Below are 17,360 nucleotides of genomic sequence, written 5' to 3'. Positions count from 1 at the left end.
ACAACTTGCTGAGATAAAAATTCATCAAGTTGTCAGTTACCTTCAACATATACATGGAGTCTTTAGGAGATCTGCTCAATGAGCTATACCTAAAGGTCAACTTCAGTGATGTTATCTCTCAGCTAACACACAGCCATATGCTCATCCAATACTGGATAAGCTTGGGCTATGTAGGCTAGGTCCCTTTTGTTGCCAATAAAAGTGTTTCCAGGCCCCAAAAATGCAATGCACAGGATACAAGATAAATCAAAAAACGATGTATTGCAAAATCTGCTTGAGCAGGGAATTATCCACAGACATTCATATTCTAATGGTGTGAGTACAGGCTTACATTAGGTTTTACAGAAAGCAAAAAGCAACACGTTTAAACAATGCATCTGTCTGATTGGCTGGTGTAAAAATGACATAAATTCATTATACATTCCCTTGCCCTATTCTAAACATGTGGTGCAACATCAGATGTACATGTTAGCTCATTTCTATTGAGGTCATTTTTCATCACACGTTCGGATTGGATGAAAAATATTAGACACATGCAGCTAATGGGATTGCAATTGCCATTGGTTTCATCAGTAGACATATGAGTGGAGTGGTATGAATACAATTATTAGAACCAATTATCTGCATGTGAGGTAATCCATGTGACACATAAAATATAACTTTTTAGTTACGTACGGATCCCTCTTCAGGTTGGCACCAAAGACTATTCCTGAATCATATATTGACCTTTCTATGACTTGCATCCAGGGTTTAGCTGCCAGAGAATTTGACTCATTTGTACATCTGGTGCCAGTGAATTCAAACATATATCTTAATTGTGAATTACTGCATTTGCCTTATGTTCCTGTTTAATGCTATCTTAAAGAAGAAAAAAAGCAATGTCCGTTGTGTATGGTGTGACATCACAGGTTATCCTAACCAATACAGCTTTCATATAGAAGCGTGTGTTTTTCCCTCTATTCTCTAAAAAGTTTGTGCCATATGATTTTTGCATAACAATTTGTAAGAAAGAAGAGCCCTTGCACCAGCTTATTTTAATCCATAGATGGCAGTGCGGTACTGCTCATTTGATCTCTATGAGCATATTTGGTCTTTCACTTTTTTCTGCGAGAACATTGTTTTCAAAGTTCTCACCCTAAGAACACAATTCATGATCATTACCTTAAGACTTTGCTGTGTGTGTTTGTGCTTTTTTGTTAAATTTGCATAATCTCAGATACTCAGCGCATCCTGTTCTTGTCCGTGTGCCAAGGATAACATATCGTTTTAAAGTTGCATTTATCGCTCAATTCTGGGAGCTAACCTTTTGTGGGAAAGTGTTTGTATTAGTTCATCTTTGTCGGGCTGCCAGTTTCCTTTAATGTTGCAACCTCAAGAATTAATTTGGTTGATATCGTGCTCTGAGAAAGAAATCTTGTTTTCTATAGAAACTAGCTCATGTAATGGAAAGCTCTCAAAACCCAGCTCTTCTCCTAACCTGCAACCCCTCCCACAGACCTGTCAATAATATCAGCACTCTGCTCACCAACATGCATGATACTATTTATTTTCTATGTAACTGATCTACTGTTCTCATTACTGATGTAATCTGCTAACATTTTGACAAACTATGCTTTCTTGACTTGTACCTGCAACAGTGCCTTAATGCTTCCGGGCTGTTTGTGCTCTTTATAAATGAAATAAATAAATAAAGCATGTGCTTGGCTAATGCAAACTAGTGGCACTCCTGCATTCTATCATTCTGAAACCTTCTACATTTCTTAAGCTAAAGCAAACTATGGCAGGTTTAGGTTAAAAGCACATGGGTGATTTCCTAAAAAAAAGATTTGTTTTAGCTAAATGAATGTGTAGCTTTTATTATCTGCTGGGCTTACGTGTAAGCGCCAGTCACTAAAATAGGCTTGTTCATGTGTTTTGCTCTTCTCTTCTGTGTCTATTTATAGATGGGTTTCCGCAGGTGGTATTTTCGTATATAAGTTTCATGTGCTGAATAGGTGGGTCCATAATTACATATTCCCCTTCATTCCCCACTTTCATCCCTTGAGGGATGAATGTTTCCCTACCTTCTCCTTCATAGTTTGTGTCCTCTTCACCTGGCCCCTCATAAACACTTCTGGCTATCCATATTTTTCCTACATCTCTTAGATCCTCACCATACATGGCATACTCCCAAGGGGTGCATTGCAAATAGCTCTGGGGCCATTCTAGAGTGCCATTGATGTAACATATAAGGTAATTGGTAGGGTCATTGGGTTCAGACCAAAGGGTGTTTTCGGGGTAACTGTGTTTGTTTGTGGGGTACCTGCTCCTACATTTTCGTACCTCTGGTTGTTCATCTGTTTGGCAGCTTTCATCTTTCCCCCGAGGAGTTACATTACCTGTCATTACTGCAAAGAAATTGTCTCTGTTTCCATGGGACACACAGCAGATGATAATTAACGTGTAGGTGAAGCACAAAAATATCAGGAGAACAAGAATAGGGAGCTAGATGTGACAGAAATGTTCAGCCATTGGGGCATCCATGATGTAAGCCATGCTAACCAGTCTTCTTCTTTGGTTATTCCTCCTCTGCTTTCAATTTCCTTTGTCAATTGGGCCATTTGCTTGATGGCTACAGTAAGTGTTCCCTTCTGAGCATCATTGGAAGGGTTGTAGTTGCAGCAAGAGCTGCCGATATTTCTGCAGACTCCCCCCTCCATTGCTGTCATCAGGTCCAAGACCATGCGATTTTGGAGTGTCATGAGCCAGAGTGCTCTGAGATCTTCACGTACTGCATTGAATCCATGCTGAGTAGCATTGGTTAGCTCCATCAAGTTCCAACTCATCAGTTGGAGCCACTTGGAGTTGATGACTACTTGTATTGCTGGTGCAAGCAATGAGGTTAAAAAAACTATGTTTTTGTTAAATAGTCAAAATTGAGGCAACATCTTCCCCAGTGCCTCATCAGCTTCCTTTGAAAAATATCCACTCCTTTTCTATCTACTCACCCTAGGTGAGTTCAAGTGTCCTGCCTTCGTCAGAGCTTTTCACGGGACTGGGATTTCATCTTGGGCAATTGCACGTACTTTGGAGGGATAATCATTGCTGGAGCTTGCAGGGTAACAAGGGAGTAGAGGACGTTCCAAGACTGTGGCAAATAATGATAGGTTTGGCTGCCGCTCCACCAGAGAATGTCCATAAGGGCGATGGTGCCTTCACCAAGTGTTGGCATCTGGTAAGTTCGGTTACAGTTTGAGTTGGTGCCAACTGGCACAGTGGCTTTGCCTCTGAAACAAAATGAAGATCAAGTGAGTCTCTGTACTTTAACATGTTGTTCATGTTAAAGTGTTGAACTGGCGACCCACCTGCTCTTCTATATCCCCTTCTCTTACATCCTGATAAACCTGAGTGTACTGTAGATATCATGTATTCAGAATCAGTGTAACTGGTAACATCCTGATATACCGATATTTATAATGCTTCAATGAGTGCAATGAGTTCTGCTGTTTGTGCTGAATAATGTGAGGGAAATCTCGGCTGCATGATTACCTGAAATTCTTCCTTTTGGTACTTTCACTACTGCTGTGCCTGTGTGTCTTTGACCACTTTCTTGGCCTATGCTCGATGACCCATCTACATGAAGTTCTTCTCCTGTGTCAAGCTTCACTGATTCTGCTGAACTCATCTGATTCTCTCTCTTTTACTGCACAAACATGAACCTTGTCTTCTGTTCTTACTTGCTTGGCATTGTAAATTGCTGGGTTAACTGTATGACACCTCACTATGGTGATGGCTGGATTTGTCAGAATTACCTCATATCCACTTGCTATTTGTGTGGTGAGTGTGGATTTGTTTCTCTCGAGTATGGAAAAGACTGCATGCTCAACGTACAATGTGAGTAGAAACCCATGACAATTGGGGCAGATTTCTGTACTGCAAATGTAGCTGCTGCTAGTGCTTGTTCTCATGGAAAGTGTGCTTGCACTACTAGGTATAGGAGGCCACTATAAAATGCCAAAGGTTTGCGTTTCTGTGACGATCTTTGTGTCAGCACTGCTGTCATGAGTTGACCATTGGAATGCAAAAATAAGAAAAACTGCTTTTTGTAATCTTGTGTTGCTAGTACAAGTGCGCTGCTGATTGCCACTTTGAGATCTTCAACGCTGACTGCCGTTTCCTACATCCATTCAATTGTACTCTTGATCTTCTGGGATTCCTAGAGTGCCTGCAATAGGGGTCTAAAGTGTAGAAAAATTGCACACCAATGTGCAGCAGTAATTGCACAGTCCTAAGAATTGCTGCATCTCGCTTGATTGTTTTGGGCTGTGGTGTATTTCTCACTGCTGTGTCTCTGTCTGGGCATATCTTTCTTCCTGTTGCAGATATAATCTGTCCTAAGTATAACACTTCTTTCTGGCAGTACTGCAATATGTCCTTGTCCACATTGTATCCTTTGCCTGAGAGTATTGCCAGGAGTTGTATTGTGCCTGTTCTGCACTGCTCTTTTGTGGTGCTGCACACTAGTCAGTCATCTACATATTGGGCCTCATTACGACCCAGGCGGTAAGTTACCGCCTGGGTCGTACCCTTACCACCATGGTGCAAACTACGTTTACACCATGGTGGATGGCGGATTTACCGCCCCATTCCAAGGTGAGTGGGGCGGTAAATCCCCATTTCCCATTTTACCCTTCCCCATTCCCATTTTGCCCCACAGGGCATAATGGGAGTGGGGAAGGCGCTAATTACGGTGGCGTAATTAGCACCATGGTCCCTTAGCGCCATGGATTTTAACGCCTGCAAAAAGCAGGCGTTAAACTCACCATGGCGCTAAGGGACCTTGTAATCAGGCGTTAAGGGTCGGCGCCGTTTACCGCGCCGTTAACCCCTTAACGCCTGACTCGTAATGAGGCCCATTGTAATAGTGTAATGTACATGCTGATGTTCCATAAGTAATCAGGAGTATAGCTCAGCAGCAACGTTCTTGCCTTGGAAGCAAGACGACACAGAGCAACACAGGTTCGATCCCCGGTTCTGTGCGTTGAAACCCCTGGGTATTAAGCGTGTTATAAATAACCTATCAATCAATCAAGTCCATCTGGAGGACCCTATTGAAGACAGTGGGGATCTCACCGTACCCCTGGGGTAACCGATTGTGCTGGAATATTTTATAAAATAATGCTGTCAAGTATTGTGAATCTGAATGTAATGGTATGGTGAAAAATGCATTTGTGAGGTCTACTACAGAGAAGTAGAATGCATTTGCAGGTATGTTGCATAGTATTGATGCAGTGTTAGGCACTAGTGGATATTCCGCTTCCACTATGTCATTTAGATGGCAGAGATCCTAACTCAATCTCCATGATCCCCCCTTTTTTTCCTTCAATGGGTATTTGACTGTGTTGCAAGGTGAGGCTGAAGGTACAATGTTGCCTTGGTCAAGCAATGCTTTAATCGTGTCATACATTCCTTCATCTGCTTCTCTGGACAATGGGTATTGCTTTACTCTAGGGAGTATGGTACCTGGTTTGAGTTTGATCTTTACTGCCCCTATGCTGGTCTGTCGCCCTACATCATGTGGGTTGATTGTCCACAGTTGACTAGGCACTTGTGCTAAGTCCTTATGTGCATGTGTTGATGGGGTGGTTGCTGTCATCACTGTTTGTGGAACTTCGCTGTGCTGTATTACCAAATGACAAGGTATGCCAATTTCAAGGACTATTTCTCCATCTGTGTCCAAATTTGCAAATGGCGGTTCATCAGTAATCTCAGTGGTAGTGTGGGGTCTATGCATAGCATACTTCTCCTCTCCATCACCTCCTCGTCTGTGCCTGTGACAATGATTGGGTCTTTCCTTATGATTACTGTATCAAAGTGTAAGGTAAAGATTGTACCTGGGGCTTCCTCATGTGGCACTGCTGGCCTAAATGGGAATTTTGCTGGCAAGCAAAATATTACATTCTTCATTCCTGGTAACCAACCAATCAAAATGGGGAATGCTTATGCTAATAGTGTCTTGTGTAGTGGTATTGCTTGAATTGTGTTGGTGCTACACAGTGCCTGTATGAATTTGGCTACTCTGTTGTAGTGCATGCCTAGTGTTGAACACACAATCCCTTCTTCAGTGAATGAAATGGTCATGTTGAGCTTTATGAGGAGGTCCCTCACTAATAGATTGACTGGTGTATCAGTACTATACAATAATGGTGCAACTATCTTTTGATTCCCTATGATGAGGGGGTAGATCTTCAGTGAAAGGAACCCTTGTAATTGCTCCAGAAAAGTCTTGAGTATCCATACTGTTATCTGTTAATGGGAACCGCCCTTCCCTTATGCAAAATTGCCTGGCTCATGTGTCTACTATGAGAGTAAACATTTTGTCACCTATCTTCACTCCCACTTTAGGTTCCCTGTCTGCATTTGGAGTGATTGAGAGAATTGGGCACATCAAGGCTTGCTGTGGGCTGTCATATTGTGTATAGGTGTTATTCCCTGGAAGAGGGAAAGTATTGTTGATTATGACACTAGCTCCAGAGTAATGTGAAAATGTCCCTCATGGTAGGGAATTCTGTTACCATGGTGCTGAAGTTGTCTGCGTCGGAGCTTGCTGTGCAATGTGTTCTGGATTGCATTGGGTGTGGGGTACTGTATGGGTTGTCCTTGTCTGGGAGCAATCATGTGTATGTGTCCCACATTCTGGGGTTGGACTGACCCACAGGCATACATTGGTGTGGTGGCTGCCATCTTCTTTTGGTCATAGAATCCCTGTGGTACCCCTTGTATGTGGTATGGAGCTGGGGGATGCTCCTGGATGGTGTTGTATGGGGGGGTCTATATGACAATCCTTAGACATATGTCCCATCCTCCCACAAGTCCGGCATGCTCCCCCAAATCATAATCTTAATGCTCCAAATTCCCACCTAGCCCCTTTTGTGAATTGCCTCGTTCCCCCTGGACCCCTCCCCTATCTCGTCTTTCGTTGCTATCTTGTGAATTTTCCCAATACTGTGATGGTCCTGGCTGCTATTGTATATCTCTGGGGTTTGTTACCACTGCTCCTTCCATGCTGATGTTTGCTAATTTCCTCTGTACCAGTTTAGCTTCTACTTGCTGCGCTTTCTCTTCTGCTGCTCTTTCACTCTCACACTTGCGCTTACAAAAATGCACTATGTGTGCCTGAATTTCTCCCCATGCCTTTGCTTTCATGCCTATAATCCTGTCCAATTCAGTTTGGACCTCAGTAGAAAGGCCCCTCCTTAAAGAATGATGTGTTTTGTTCCCATGTTTCCCCTGTCTCCTCTCCACATTTCCTGAAGGGACTGGATGTACAATGCAGGGTCTTCATCATGTTGCATTGTACATGCCATTATAGCTCCTACATCAGGCCTATCTGGGTATGCTCTTCTCAATACATCCGATACATGGGCTCTTCAGTTATTAAAAGGAGCACTATCATGTGCATCACACTCTAACTGAACACCTCTGTAATGTGCTTGCTCCCAAATTGTGTTTGTCTGATCTCCTTTAATTCAGGCTAGTAAGCTTTTCATGTCCCCCACTGATAAGGTAGCCACATCTGTATGCTTTTCTACTGCACTTATCCATTTACCATGGCCTCCAGTAAGAGGTGATAACATTTTAACCACATTGTTCTTATACTTATGTGGCTATGTAACATATTATAACTTCTGTATCAATGGGAACTGTCTTCCTCGCTTCTGGCTATGCTCTGCGTTTCCCTTCTTTTTCCCCCTGACCACTGCGACTGTTCAAGGATGTTGTCTCAGTCGCCATCCCCATGGTGTTTTAGCTTTCTGGTCCTCTTATGATTCCCAATTCTCCTCACTTCCCTCAGGCTCTGACTCTCTCCCTGTTCCATAGGTCCCATAATCTATACCCTACGGTTCTGGTACTTCAGTTTCTATTTGCATCTATTTAATTGCTGTTTTATGCATTTTTAATATTACTTCTCCTGCTGCCCATGTTCCAGTCTCCCCATTGCACATCGCCATTACTTAATTTTGGATGCCTTGCGCAACCCTTCCTCTGCTTTTTGCACTGCTGCTTCTAAATCTTTACATGTTTTGTTTTCTAGTTTAACTATCACTGAAATATGTCTGCCACTAGCTATGTTTGTCCCTTTCATGGGGCTTGTTTCTGAATACGAAGAGGGCTTATATTTGGGATTGGTATACCCTGCAGCTGGCTTTAAAAGGTAGTTGCCTGCTAAATATGGGACTTCCGGTGTGCCAACGGAGTGCCTTGCTCTATATGTGTCTTTGATACCGTCTGTGCAAGCATTGGAGCCTGTGTCGGTTTTGTGCTGACTGACAGAGACGGGGCAGATGCGCCCTCTGCATTCCTCTTGTCCTTTTGGTTATTTGTATCTTCTTTACAGAGCTTCCAAAGCTCCAATATACTCTGTCTCTTTTTAAAATGTTTTTCCTGTATATGTGGCGTGTAAGTGGGCATACATGTGGGCTATTATATTCGTGTCATGAGTGCCTTGATGTGGCCAAGCTGTGTACATTTTCCCTTCTGTCCTATTGCCCATTCCTCACAGTATTTTATTTTCTCTCTATAAGTGGGTAAATCTTCACATAAATGTTCTTTTTTTTTCTTCACAAAACCTTTATTTAAGTTAAAATGTTGTGGATTCAGAAAACAAATAATGACAGGTACAGTACATCCACTTCCAATGACAAGGGGCCCCTGCAAACAATTGGAGTCCGTTTTAATGTAAAACCCAGCTCCGGCTCCCTTCCCTCTACCCCAGCATACAGTGCTGGCCAGAATACCCTTGAGGGGACTGAGTGGAATCACAGAGGGGAAAAGTGTTGTAACAAGGGGGACTTGGCCGCAAACTCAGGGTAATCCTCTGTAAAGTCAATAAATGGAGACCAGAGCGAGAGATATTTGGTATAACGTCCTTCACACAATGCTGTAATTTTGTCAGCAACCAATATGTCCCATATCTTAACCCACCACATCTGAACCACCAGACCATCAGCAGTCTTCCAGGTTCAGGCAATTATAATTTTTGCTGCTCGTAGAAAGTGTACGATTAGAGTGGCCAGTGGGCCCATGAGGGGAAATATTCCAGCCCCTGTGTCCCCCAAAATGACCACTTGTGGGTCCATGCGAAGGGGCAGTCCTGTAATGTCCTTTATTCTAGAAAGCACCTCCTTCCAGAAGAGGCTCACCTTAAGACACAACCACACCATGTGAAAGAGAGAACCCAAAGCATCACAAACCCGCCAGCAGGTAGCGGGATAATCCCTACAAATATGATGCAGCCTTTCCGAAGTGAGATACCACCTATAACAAAACATATAGGAACATTCCCTATCTTTGACGCACCTGGAGGTCTTGAGCATCCTACCCCGTATTCTCAGCCACTCCTCAACCGCAATGGGTCCCCCGAGATCAGCTTCCCGTTTAGCCATATATGATAGGCGCATGACAGGGTTCCCTGTGTCCAGGATTTATGTAACTTCGAGATCCAAACCCGTATCACCCCCTCCTCTAATGATAGCTCAAGAGTGGACATTGGCCCGGTAGCCCCCTTCTCCGTACGTGGATGGGAAGCCCAATGCTGCAATTGTGCATAGCGGAAGCATTCGGATTCTTGCAAAAGAAAGGCACATTTACATTAATCCAATGTCATTGGCCTTTTATCATCATAAAGCTGCTGTAGGTTCACTAGGCCACCCTCTTCCCAAAGCCCCCTTGGTCACGGCCAGGCTGGAAACACGGGTTGTCCCATATAGGTGTAAGGGGCCCCAACCTCATTGACACTCCCCACCTGTGAAGAGCCTTCCCCATGTAATAAAGCGTACATTTGGTTGTTGCAAGCAGAGAAAAGCCCCACTCCTGCCCCACTCCTGCCCCAGGTACCTCCTGTCCACATAGGGTAGCCGAGTCGACTCTACCACTGATTGAGCCTGTTTAATTCACCCCCACAGGTGAAAGCGTGAGAAAGCGGTGCGGCTAGACCTCCCACTCTCACTGGCCTCAACAGACCTTTCTGGCTATTCTATCGTGTTTGATCCCCCAGATAAACTTAAAGATCTTCACCTGAAGTGCATGGAGGTCTGAGTCGGGAATTCTTACCGAGCACAGGTAAAGCAAATGCGGAATCAGATTCATTTTGACTGTTGCTATGCAACCAAACAAAGATATCTCCTGACATCCCCACCTGCTGAAATCCCCAACCAGTTCCTGAACCAACAGAGGAAAATTAGCCGGAAAGACCTCTGAGGTTCTACTAGGAATGCGCACCCCCAGTTAGGGGACAGACTCCTGGGTCCGCTGTATTGGGGCAAGAGCCCCGATGGCACTCCTCTCCTGGGTCCTAAGGGACATATCCATGCAATTTACCATAGTTCAAAAAAGGTGGTAGAGCACAGCTCCACCTCACTGGTGAGGCCCAACAAGGCTGAAACACGTCTATGGAGTTGCTGTTGGTACTCTTGTTCAGAAAGGAATTGCCATAGCATTTCGGTGCTGGACTGCCCATGTTGGCGGGACAAAGACTGATATGCAAATGGCTATTTCCCATATGTGAAAGGTATAGTGAGCAAAAAGCAGATGGCTGCAAACTCTCAAAGTGGTTAAAAACCACTGAACAGGTTATCATGCCGTGTTCTTTCGAGAGAGTGGCGCCTGCTACCTTTTTTGTATTTTTGGAAGGAACTTGGGGTTGGTCACCCTAAATTACCTGGGGGCAACCAGACGTGGACTCCCTGCTCAATGTGCTCAGAGAAGCAGAGCTCCACCTCACTGATGAGGCTCAACAAGGCTGAAACACGTGTATGGGGTTGCTGTTTGTACTCTTGTTCAGAAAGGAATTGCCATAGCATTTCGGTACTGGACTGGCCATGTGGGCGGGACAAAGGCTGATATGCAAATGGATATTTCCCATCTGTGAAAGGTACAGTGAGCAAAAAGCAGATTGCTGCAAACTCTCAAAGTGGTTAAAAACCACTGAACAGGTTATCATACCGTGTTCTTTCGGGAGAGGGGCGCCTGCTACATTTTTTGTAGATTTACCATAGTTCACCTGAAATCCAGAGACCCGGCCGAAACCCTCCAGCTCATGCAATACCGCAGCCAGTGAGGAGCGGGAGTGGCTCAAGGTGAACAAGATATCATCTGCGTAAAGTGATACTTTGTAGTCCGTCTCCCCGACACTGATGCCCTCCACTGAACCATTAGCTCTGATTTGAATGGTGAATTGTTCCATACAAAAGGCGAAAATCAACGGGGATAGCGGACATCCCTGTCTCGTGCCTCTGGTGATTGACAGTCTGGACGATAGTGCCCCATTAACTCTGAGATGTGTAGATTGATGTTGGTAAATCACTATCACCCAACTAATACACCCAGGCCCGAACTGCTTTAGGACCCTCCGAAGTTATCCCAAGTCCACCCTGTCAAAAGTTTTATGAGCATCGAGTGCGATAATACCCAGGTCTAAGTCCGAGCGTCTCCCCACCTCTTTTAGGCCCAGCATCCTTTGTACGTTGTCCGGTGCGCCAGGACCTATGATAAACCCCATTCGATCACTGTCTATGAGCCCAGGAAGGACCTCCATCATACAACGGGCCAGGCATTTTTAGAAGAGCTTCGAGTCTATATTGGTAAGAGTGATGGATGGTACGAGTCACACACTTGTGTACAGGTGCGTTATAAATGCCACATCATATCATGTCCCCGGCTTGGGGATCAGGAAAGTTGCAGAGGCCACCATAGTCGACGCAAACTTTCTGGAGGTCATGAAGGATTTAAACAGATACACCAAAAGGGGTACTAAGAGGCTCCGAAATGTCTTGTAAAACAGAACCATGAAACCATCAGGACCTGGTGCCTTGGTCTTCAGTGACTTATTGCCCATTCTACTTCCCCAGCGAGATGGGTGCCTCAAGAGACTACCGATTATCGCAAGACTGGACAGATGTGCATCTCCCAAGTATTGTGCCTGGACCTCTGCCTGTGGGAGCTCGCCCCTGAATACTGATTTTAAATGTCTCTGTAAGGTTGTCATTTTATTGGGTTTACCCCGCTGCACCACACCTTGTTCATGGTGCAAGGCTAAACCGAGTTCCAGGTCTGGAGCTTGCGCAACTTAGCCACTAGAAGTCGATTCCCATTGGCAAAATAGAACTGATTGGTTTTCATCATTGCCTGAGCTGTCCTATCTGCCAGTTGTGTAATGATCTGCAGGATCCCATCCTCTTGTGCTCCCGCTTAGCCTGGGCAACCGCCCTCTCTGATCCCACCCAAACCAACTTCCTTGCTCTTATGTAGGCCGCCAATCTGCTTATGAGCTACCCCTAACCACAGACTTCATAGCATCCCACACCATATCCCGTAAGGGGCCAGAGTTCTCATTTTCCTTGACGTGATTGGAGATTACCTCCCCAATCTCACCAGTCAAGACGGGGTCTCTAAGCACCACTATTGCCAGGGTCACCGACACAGGGGCATAATCAGATAGCGTTTGTATACCCACCTCCGCCCCTCAAACATATGGGTGTAGCGCACTGGGAATAAGAATGAGATCCAACCTAGAAAATCCCCCATGGACATGCAAGTAAAAAGAGAAATCCCTGTCCTCCCTGTGCGCCAGCCTCCATATGTCAACCAATCCCAGTTCACAGAGAAAAAGGCCAAACGCTGTGGAATGCTTGAAATCCACCTTGTTGTGGTGAGAGACTTGTCAACCAGGGGATTGGGTACCAAATAAAAATTGCCACCCAGTAGAACCTGCACCTCTGCGAAAGAGAGCACCTAAGTAAAAAGCTTTCTAAAAATATGTCCTAGCCTACATGTGGAATGTACAGGGACACCATAGTGAACATTCGATCCCCTAGTAAACCATTGACACATACATAGCTTCCCTTTGCATCCCGAAGGACCTTGACTTTCGAAATTGGGATTTGCTCACCCACCAAAATGGCCACCCCTTGTTTTGTCCTCGCCTCCAGAGGTGAAATATTGGCATGGGAATACCCTGTTTTTGATTCATTTTTCATTTTGTACAAGCATGTGGGTCTCTTTCAGGAACACAATGGGGAGGGACATGTCCCTTAATTTGCCCAGCACTGATTTCCTTTTTACAGGGGAGTTCAAGCCCTGTACATTCCACATGCCCATCACCATGAGATCTTCCCCCAGCATCAACCCCTACTTCAGCCAACATTTCCATGCAAAACAATAATTCCACCCCTTGTTGCCAACATCTGACCTGCCCACAAAGCAATTGCATAGCGTAATTGTCTGACCCACAACCAACATTTTAAAATTCAACATACCACCCCTCCCTTCCCCAACCATGCTCAAACATGAGCATTTTCCAAACATCTGGAAACTTTGTTGGGAACCCAACTTGGAGGGCAGAAGAGAACATCCACAAGCCCAAGGGACACACCTCGCCACCCCCACCCCTGGACTTCAATACCAGGCCCCACTCCTGGTTTAGTTTAATTTGATCCTCAAAGGCAACACAGTTGACTCAACTCCAGGTAATCCCCCAAGTAACAAATCACCCCTCAAAGCCTCACTGTATTCAAGTCTTTCTAACTGGCCCCGTCACCCTCCTCCCCTGCCCACTTTGCACCACCTTAGTGAGGGTGCTGACTCAGTTCCCCGGCCAGCATCCCATTTTACAATTACATCATTTTCACAGGTCCCAAATCATCAATCAATTCCTGGAGATGTGGAATACAGACCCTTCCACAAATCTGGTCTCAGACTACCTCTGTGCAAGGTTTCATTTTGATTGATTTACAAAGAGATGCGCTTTATCTGCTGAGAAAGGCTAACCTTTCCCTGGTTAAACAAATCTGGCTTGGTTTTCAAAACAGCTAGAAAGCAGAGTGCAGTTCCCACTTTACATGCTCAAATCTTCTATGGGTAATGAGCTCCCTGTAGTGGAAAACCTGCCTAGTCCACCCACTCATCGGATTTACCGGGGAAATTATTCTGGAGTACCTGTCCCATTTCATTGGGGGATTTTTAATATTCAATTTTGAACAATCCTTTCAAACCCTCAGGTTTTTCCAGAAATCTCCCAGTCGGCTTTGCCCTTCTGATCTTTTTCTCTCCCTTGCAGGAAAGCAGATCTTACTTAGGTACCAGTTTACTTCTGCATAAACCCCAATCACCTCCAAATATTATCAAGCTCAGCTCAGCTCTGTTCACTTTGGAACATGGGTTCGTCTTTTAGGCAGCTTTCAAAGTTCTAGATCTTTTCTTATTGCCTTTGTGCTGCTACTTTTATAACAGGAATTGGACCTAAACTATTTTGTTGTGAACTCACATGTTTGAAGTCTTCCGATTGGCTTGCTCGATAGGCAAATACTCCAAGAGTATACACCCCCCGCCCCCAATCTTCATAGGTTGATCATATTTCTAAGCATGTAAAAAGGTGGGACTGCCCACTCTGGACATTTTTTTATTTTAAAATCATATTTTATTCCATATCTATCCATAGCAACATATCAATGAAATATCAATTTGGGATTCCCATTTCCCCTAGCAATTACGGGATACATGGCAATAATATGAGCGATGGTGAAATATGCAACATTTATTAATATTTGAGGTTCTATTATTATTAATCCCATAAATTATTGTGTTTAGAGTCATTTCGTAAAAGTGAATCTCAATCGCAAAACACTCTTCCCTTTCATTCTTGGTCATATGGTTGTGGTTTTATGGCACAATCATGTTTAAATGCATTTCTGAGGTCTTGAATGTTTCAAATTAAATTTTCTCTCAATTAAGAAACCCTTGTGCTGTGCATGCCTTTCAGTTAACGAATAATAGAGTTTGTTTACATCCCTCCTTTGCTTGTAAAGCCTTTCATGTCTCCATCTTGAGAAGTTTATTGGAATGTCTGCTTCAAAGGTCAAATCTTAGGAGCAATAATCGTTCCTTGAAGCTGGAGATTTATTTTAGAGGGGCATAATTTATATATTTGAAGATGACCATGGATGAAGCTTTTTTGGAATGTAAATCTATTTTTCCTTAAAAATATGTCAATATGAGTGGGAAGCATCCCATTAACCAGGGCCTTGAACAGATGGTCTGGATTGTGCATCTTGAAATGAGTTTCTTTGATGACTGTAATTATATTGGTTTGTTTTCGCGTGATGCCCAAACTAATCTCTATATGCAGCCCTCAGACTTAAAAATTTGCTTGTTGTCAGGTTTCAGTGGATAGCTAACAAAAACAGCATTGCCAAAGTAATGTTTGAAAACGAATGATTCCCTGCATATTTAAAAAGCAGGGATCTAAATTATGATTAGATGAGCAGGAGCTATAAGCAGCTCCTGGATATCCGACATTAACTAGTGAGCAGGAGCTTCCACTGGGGATCCAGGAGCTAGTACAAAGTGTTGCGCACATCTAACTTCCACAGAAGAAGCAAACTTAACATTTTGCTTATTTTGTACTACCCCTTATGCTTCAAAAGTGATATAGATGTGTCTTAGTCAGCCAGCCAATCACGCTAGAGTGCATTTGGGTCTCCTAGGAGACTAAGCACAGGGAGTTTCTGGCACCTCCCTCACTTCCTGCCCACGCCAGACACTCAGACGCCAGAGGCGGTCTTCACTCCTGAAGCCTGCCAAAGGCACACGATCAAAGGGACCAAACCTGGTTTGGCGTGCTGAGACAAACACTAGAAGGACCTTTCCAAAAAGAAATGGCGAAAAAAGAAGACCAGGACCTGTTTAAACAAAGGGGCTTAAGGCGCCATCTTGAAAAACATGGCTCCCGTGATTTTTAGCTACCGGTGTTCGCAGTCGGGAAAAATCATGGTCGTTCGTTGTACAGCCACTGCCACCAGCATTTTCAATAGGAAAGGGTAGCATTTGACTGCTACATGAGTATTTAGACACAGGGGATACTATGAAACCCCTCCAGCACTCCATTGTAAGATGGTGTGTGCTGGGTCTAGGAATTTGGAAAGACTAGTAAAGTCAATTTCACTTTACATTCTCTGGGAAATAGTAGTTTATCCCAGAGAAGGTATTTAAACCTTTGGGAAGTCTAAAAGACATTCCTGTGTCACTCCACTGAGGGTGCTGTGTAACACATCTGAAAAGATGATGCCTATGGAGTTATCTAAAACTCCATAATCAAAGAATACAAGTGAAAAGCACACATCAAAATACATGAAAGAGTGGGAAAAAAGGCTCACACTCTTTCCAGGTAAAAATAAGCAAGTCCTCCAAATCCAGCAAAGTTGCTGGGGGTCTCTAAGGTGAAGGGAATAAGCACATTTATGAGAATTCTCCCTAACTATGCCAAAAACATTAAAAAAAGCTTGGCCTATGTTGGCAGTACCTTGATATGCGCCTGGGTATATGATGGCATGGCACATGGTGTGAGTATTGCCTTTTCCAGCATCTCCGCACCCACACCCATCATGATGGCAGCTACATGCCCACAGTGTGTCCTTTACTACGTGTATCAGTCACGAAGTATGCCAGGATGCTGAAATGGAATCAATACCACGCAGCCACTGGGTATCAGTTCATGCACCCAGCATCCCCTGCTGTTGGTGTGCCATGCTTGTTTGTACAAGAGTGTGTATCGCAATGCATATCTGTGAATGTGTCAGTGTGTGGCTTTGTACTTCTAAACAAGTATGTTTCTGTATGTGTGTGTGTGTGTGTGTTTGCCGTTTTGTCAGTGCCCACATTATTTAGAGTGTATTTGTATGTGTAGTTGTATTGCTCTGTTAGTGGAACTGTGTCAAAATGCAAAATGAATGTCTGTATGTGGAGTTTACATGGATGTTTATGTGTATAGTTGTGTGTGACGGTGTAGTTGTATGCATGCATAATGGTGTGTGTGTGTGGTGTGATTGTAGTTCATGGATCCTATCGTGCAGATGATTGCAATATCTAGCATATACATCGCCTAACATGACACATGAGATGTACAGGCATGAGCTGAGTGAACCTGGGCCAAACCGGGAGCCAGGAACATCTACGCCTGATTCCTACTCACGTGACAGTCCTTTTCCACTGACTACCTGTATTAAGCAATGTTTACATGTGAACATTAGACGTTGATAACGTCCTTATCATGGGAGCGGTGGTAAAAAAAAAATTCCCGGGAATGCACGTGTCTGACACTGAGGTGCCATAGGCTGCCAGCACCAGTGTCGGTGCTGGAAACGTACATTATTAGGTGAGGTCCATAAAGAGCCTATTAGGTGAAAGGTGTGTTAAAGAAATATGCATTTCTATCTCCGTTAAGGGGAGCGAACGGTATGCGGCACAGCAGTAATGTTACTTGTTCTGTCCAGATAAAAAAAAAATGCAAATAGCCTTCTAAAATAGCCATTCTGCGCATATCATTA

The 17,360-nt window shown here is 44.1% G+C and overlaps 1 protein-coding gene across 2 annotated transcripts in view; it reads left to right on the top strand.

Annotated features, from left to right (window-relative positions):
- The window catches only part of TMX4 (thioredoxin related transmembrane protein 4), a 754,579-nt gene that overhangs the window by 696,941 nt on the left and 40,278 nt on the right, over nt 1–17,360 (top strand). The gene's annotated exons all lie outside the window — the stretch shown is intronic.

Source organism: Ambystoma mexicanum, chromosome 4q (assembly GCF_040938575.1).
Source record: "Ambystoma mexicanum isolate Mex_15411 chromosome 4q, UKY_AmexF1_1, whole genome shotgun sequence".
Taxonomy (NCBI): domain Eukaryota; kingdom Metazoa; phylum Chordata; class Amphibia; order Caudata; family Ambystomatidae; genus Ambystoma; species Ambystoma mexicanum.
This window is presented reverse-complemented; position numbering and strand designations above follow the sequence as displayed.